This window comes from Lathyrus oleraceus, chromosome 5 (genome assembly GCF_024323335.1).
Source record: "Lathyrus oleraceus cultivar Zhongwan6 chromosome 5, CAAS_Psat_ZW6_1.0, whole genome shotgun sequence".
NCBI classification, from domain to species: Eukaryota; Viridiplantae; Streptophyta; class Magnoliopsida; order Fabales; family Fabaceae; genus Lathyrus; species Lathyrus oleraceus.
In genome coordinates, this window is record NC_066583.1 from 63,639,914 (window position 1) to 63,646,759 (window position 6,846).

Consider the following 6,846-nt stretch of genomic DNA (forward strand, 5'->3'; position numbering starts at 1 on the left):
AACCATTATAAATACCAGCATTTCAGTCAGAAAGAGGGGACGGAAAACGAAAACGGAGAAAGGAGAATCCTAGCAAGCAAACCCTAACGCTCACAGACGGCAAACCCTGAAGGCAAACCCTGAAGGAACCCAGCGGCATCAAGGTTACCTCTGCCCAATTCAATCCGATTTGCCAATCCAAGGTCGCAATTCAATTTACAAACAGGTTCACACATCCCCGGAAAAGATAGCTCGGTAGGTATTCCACTTTATTTGTGGGATACCCTTGTGGAGATTCACCTTACATCACTTATCTGATTTTAATGTATTAATTTTAATGTGGAGACCCACCCTAAATTACCTAGCTGATTTTAATGTATTGATTTCATCGATTTTAATGTGGACCTAATTACTTAATCGATTACGGCTATCTAATTAATTGTAAAACTTTGCCTTTAAATATGCGATCTTGGACCTCTCTTTGTTACCCTACGATATTACGGTATTATGGTCATGTCCCGCGAATGTGGGGATGCACTTAGCAAAGCCCCTTCGGTTAAATCATCATAGTCCCTCGAATGTTGCCTTTGTCCCTCGATGACCCTTCGGTATAGCCTACGGTTAAATGATGATCGTCCCTTCGAATGCTAAGGTATCCTTACAAATGTTGCCTTCAATGACCAATCGATGACCCTACGATGACCCTTTTATATCCAAAGGATAAAACTACTTACTTCTCAATAGTAAGGACAATTTTACCCTCATAAGGATAGGAAATGCCCATAAAGACCTTGGGTAGGTATAACTCCTAAATGCTTGCTCACAACTAAAACTACTTTTCACAACCTCCATTAGAAAATCACCACTTGGCATACATTCGCACTAGAATCATTGTCAAGTTATATTTTTCTAAACAGCTTTCAAAATTAAACGAGTGTAGCACCTCAAATTTGCACCTACCATTATACATACATTTTCATATTAGGTCATAGCACATCATGATCCATTGCATAGCATTTGCATTGTTCCCAGTTGCCTCAAGAGCAAGCAATCAAGAATTAGGTCAAACTAATCTCCTGATCAGTCAACCAAGCAAGCAAAGGAATTTCTCATTTGAACCAAGGCCTTGGGGTTTGTCCAACAAGTTCACATGACTTGGAGGTCTATTTGAAGTATTTTGGTCAAGGGTTGAGGGCTCAGAGGTCAGCAGTTCATACACAGACAGTCAAAAACCCTAGAAAAGTCAACTGTCAGTCAAAGCAGTGGATGGTGGTCATTCTTGTGGAATTTGGGCACCATGGTCAATAATCAAGAGTTCATACAACTTGGGACATCATTTGAAGTCAAATTCTCGAGGAATTAGGGTTTGGAATTCATCAGTCAATGCATAATCAGTCAGAAACCCTAAAAGTCAACTGTTGGTCAACTGTCCATTTAATCAGTGATTGGATGATTGGAATTGGTTTGTGAGAGTTCATTCATGTCCAAATAGTCATCATACATCATGCCAAACACCATCATGGAAGAATTTGAAGCCAGATCATGAATTTCCCAAAATGGAAACTGGGCCTGTAACTGAAACCTGCCATAAATGGAAAGTCTTGATCCTCAAACTTACATTGTGATACAAGCCTCAAATGAATTTTTGCCCAACATGAAAGTTGAAGATCTTGTTCTCCCATTTCCAAAAAGTCCTAGAACTCTCAATTCCCATGTGTGGTTGGCAAGTTATGATCGAATCGATTTCAGAAAATCTTGAACTTCAGAGGGCCATATCTCTCAAACCGTTTGGCCAATTTTGGTGGGGTTTTTTCCTACAAACCACATTTTTCATCCTCTTTCCAAAAATATAAATTTCATGAGCCAAAACTTCACCAATCAAAATGGCATATTTTGACCTTTTTCATTTAAATGAAAGTTTGACCAAGAGTTGACTTTTTGATTTAAACTTTTTTTCAACATTTGGCCAATTGGAACAGCTCATAAATGTCATTTAGAATGTGTTTGCAAAGTCAAAATATGCAGCACATGTGAATATTGGTTGGTTGCTTGAATTGTAAGAAAAGTACCATTTAACCATACTTGCACCATGCTTGTCCTTGCTTTCCACAACCATGCCTTGTACCAGCATCATTATGCAGCATTCTTGACCATTTTTTCTGTCATGGTGAGTCTCATTGTGCAGCCATACTCCAATAGTACATATGGCCATGTTTGCTTACTTGAATTTTGGAAAATGAGTACAAACCAACCATACCTCCATGCCTTAATTTGTACTGTCCAATAGCAGTTTGGACAGCACCCTTTTTTTTTGTCAAGAGAAAAGGTCATAGCAGACCATCAAGACTTCATTTTTCTAAACATCATCTCATCTTGGCATTTGTCCAAAGTCTGTCCCAAAACCAAAAAAAACTGAAGCATGGCATTTTGCTGTTTTCACATCTCTTCATCATGTTTAAACCAACAGCTGCCAACCTAACCAACAAGCACAAATCAACCTCATTCACTCAAAAAACTCATCTTGCTTTGCATTTCAAAACCTGTCAAAAGAAAACTCCAAAGTGGCAAGACATGGCCTAACCACAAAACAGCATAAGCAAATAGAAACTTGATCATTTTTTCTGTCAAAACCAATTCTAATAGCAGTCATCAAAAACAATTGCACAACCAACCCTCACTTATTTTTCCAACCTTGCCCCTGCTGCTTGCGTTTTCATCTAGAACTTCCAAATCCACCTTGCCTTGCCCTGCTAGCATCTGCAACCAACAAGAGAACCAAAGGTTTTTTTTTGGACCTGGCCTTGCATTTTCTAAAGTTGTCCAAACACAAGAGAACAAAGCCAAGTAACCATGCCATATACCATGACAGCAGACCTTTCACTTTCTTTCTGTCATGAGTAATGCCAATAGCAGGAGAAAAACCATTTTGATGCATCATTTTGCTTTGCATTTTTCAAAGTTTTGCAGCAGCCACAACCAGAAAACCTCTCATTCTCTCATCCTACACTTTGGCCAAAAGAGTATTTCTCAGCAAACCCTTTAAACAATCGAGCAAGCTTGTGATCCTTCCTCATTTGGACATCAGTTGAGAGCCTTTTGCAACCTCAAAACCTTGCTGGAAACCACATTTTGTGCTCTGGTTTTTCTCAAAGAACAGGCATGGCAGAAGTTGATTTGGTCATATCCAAGCAAGTGTGAGCTGAAACAAGTTCATCATCCATCATTTAGAGCTAGAGTCTTCACCTGTTTCAAGCTATCACACGCAAAGAGCCACTGATTCACTTTTTCTTCACAACCAAGTAAGTTTTTCGACCTTCCCTTTCCTTCAATCCATGGTATGTTTTTGGTAGAGTATGCATCACTGAGTCTATTGCAAATTACATCATGTTAAATGGCTGATTCTATTGAGAGAAAATTGAATTTCATTTTTCTGTGTTCATGGTAAACTCTGCTCGATTTGCTTGGCTGGAAAGGATTTAATGAAATTGGATGATGCATGTTTGTTGTTTGATGTATGTTAATGCTATTGATATGCATATGGTTGATTTCTGGGCATATTTGTTCATGTTGATTTTACATGATGACGATGAGTACTGCTGTTGCATAATCCATGGTTCTGTCCAGAAATTCATGTGATGTGTGTGTTTGGTTGTTGCTAAATGTTGTGGCCTGAACACCAATGCCATGTTAGTGTATGACTTTGTTTGAAGATTGTTATAATGATGAACACATGATGTTTGCTGTTGAAACTCTAGAGCCATTTCCCAGTTTTTGTTGTTAGCTGAGGTTGCTCTATGTTGCTCGAATATCATGTTTGTGGTACCATGTTGGTCTGCATGATTTTGTTTGAAATTTGTTTGCCATGATGATTGTTTGATGCTTGGTTGAAATTATGTTTGTGGACTACATAAAATGCCCTGCTGTGTGAAACCTACCATGCCCAGAGTTTCCTATGATTGTGTTTTGTTTTGTTGTTGATTGATGTTACTGCATGATGACAGTACTTCCTTGCCATGATTAATTGTTAATGCTTTTGACTGCTTGTTATGTGATCATTGCCATGCCGTGTGTTTGTTTCAGTTCGAATGTTGATTGCTTAATGTTGGATGAACATGAGTGCTGCTGTTGTTGAAACCCTGCTGTTCCCTTCCAAAAGTCATGCTTTTATGTTGCATGAGCATTGGCTATTGTTGTTACTCATGTTGCATGAAGCATTTCATATATCCTGCTGCTTGTTTAAACCTAGTTGCCCAGAAAGATTTCATGATTATGCTCATGCTGTTGTATGTTTGGTCGAAACATGTTTGTTTGATGATTGTTGATACTTGCTTGATGACACCATGAACCATGCTGCTAAATCCTGCTATGATGAACTCTGTCATTATTTCTAGAAAAAATCCAGCTTCATAGATGCATGAGGATTGGCTATTGTTGTTACTTATGTTGCATGAAACATTTCTATGCCCTGCTGTTATTGCTTGAGCCATAAACTTGCAAGAATTCCTCATGAACTGATGGCATTGGTTTGTGGTTGTGTTATGGTTGTATTGAAGAATCCTGTTAAATGCTATGCTGTTGTAATTGCTGACCAAGTTTTGGTGTGGATGTTGGAAATATCATGAAGCATGCCTGGCTGTTAAAACCCTAGGGTTTTAGAACCCAATTTTTGAACTCATTTGGCCCGAGCACTGTTGCATTGGGCAACAGCCAATCACAACATTTTGTTTACCTTGCCAAAACTGTGTCGTTTCCATTAGTGACGGCAGAAATTACAAGTCTGCCACCGGTTGACTCCTTGTTGACCAATTTGCCATGCTTTCATGTTCATATTTCATCCATTATTCACTCAACTTAAACAATTCCTTTTTCACTTCAATTTTTATCCAAAAAATTTGAAATTTTTTCCTCATATTCATGAATGTGTCCTTCATTTAATTGTGATTTTTAATTATTTTTCCATTGGCTGGATTTTTAATGATAATTATTTTCTTGACATGTATGCCAAAATGATACATTGTGCCATTCCTTTTGTGAAATTGTCATATTGCATCCAATGAGCTTGAAATTTTTTGTGCTTAAACTAGACACATTCACGGTGATTTTGGTATAAAGTTTGTGAATTTATCATTTGTGGTTTGTGAGATATGATTTTTTGAATTAGGGTGTGACAATTTGTGTCACACCATTGATGTCCAACTTCATGATTTTCATTGACATGCTTCCTTACATCCAAATGACCCCAAATTTTGCATGAACCTACTCTTGTATGTCTAGATTACATGTGAATTTTCTTGGATTTATTTGAACTATTTTCCATTTGTTTGAGTTTTTTCCTCCCTGCCTAGTCAAATGTTGACTTTGTGTGACACATGTTCCCATTTCATTTGTGAAATTCTCATACTTTATTAGATGGACATGAAATCTTGCATGAGATAACTAGACATCCTCATCTTTGCCATGGCTTTAGTCCCGTTCATTTATCATACACCATTCTTGACTTATGATTTTTCTAAGTTGATGCATGTTTGGTTGACTTCTCTGAGCATGTTCAAATTGGCTTTGACTTTCTGATTTTCATTGACTGCCTTCCACTTGTCCAAATGGGATGAAATTTGACATGCTTACCATGCTATGTGTTAGGTTTGATCATGATTTATTTGGTGATTTTTGGAAAATGTTTAGATTGCTTTTTATGCAAGTCTTGCTGTTGACTTCTATGAGCTCCTGTTTGCCATGTTTTGACCTAAATGGTTCATGAAATGATGATAGTGATTGATATGAATGTGAACCCAATTGGTTTTGTTTCCTAATTGTTTGAACATGATTTTGGATACTTAACCCTTGCTGTTTTGACTTTCTCATTCACTTTTGACCCTAGGCTTGCCCTAGTGGTCCTGTTACTCACCTTTGAGTTTGTGATTTCAGGTTGACCATCAAATGGCCATTGAGACCAATTCTTTTGATTGAGCTTGCTCAAATACCATTGCCTAACCTCTTTGTTTTGTAGGTGGCTTGGCTCACATGCCCTAAAGCCTTGTGCCTTGCACATCCATGTGCCTTTAATGGACTGTTGTTGTCTGTTTCTGTTTGTTTTGTTTGAAGTTGCATACTAACCTCTGCTTGACTGTTTCAGGTGCTTTAGTTGCTTAGTTCTTTGTGAACTTTTTGCTTTGCTTTGCTTGTATAAGCAATTTGCATTGAGGTATGTCTCTTTTACTCCATGTAGTCTGGAAGACCTGGCCTGTTACTTGGCCAGGCAACTGTCTGAAGTCCTCCTTAAGAGGCAATGTTTGTGGATGTTTACTTTTGTCCCTGCATAGAGTCAAAGTCCTCCTAAGTGAAGAGGCAATTGGTGGAAGGTAGGGATATGCAATCTATCCCCCACTATTCAGTGTGTCATCTGCCTTGCTCACACCACTGTGTTGATGCATTGCAGATACAAACCCAAGATCTTGTACAACTGTACAGTTGAGTCAGTTTTAATGTGTAGAAGGGTTCCCACTTTCTGAACCCACACCTTCTTGTCTTGAGCTCTCCCTGGCCTGGGATAAGAGCTGTGAGGTCTCATCCTCACTTCATCCTTTCATCTGCTTCACCTTAGTCTCTCAATGGCAAGGTTAAGAGCACCTTTTACCCTATTCCAGTTGGCCTCAGTGCCTAACCCTATTTGAGCCTCTTGCTTGTGTATAGTGTGTGCTATCTGTGCTTGTAGGATAGTTTGACTTGCTTCCTGTGCAAGTTAGGATTTGTTTGACTTGCTTCCTGTGCAAGATAGGATTTTTTGACTTGCTTCCTGTGCAGGTTAGGATAGTTTGACTTGCTTCCTGTGCAAGTAGGTTTTACTTGGCTTGCTTCCTGTGCAAGATA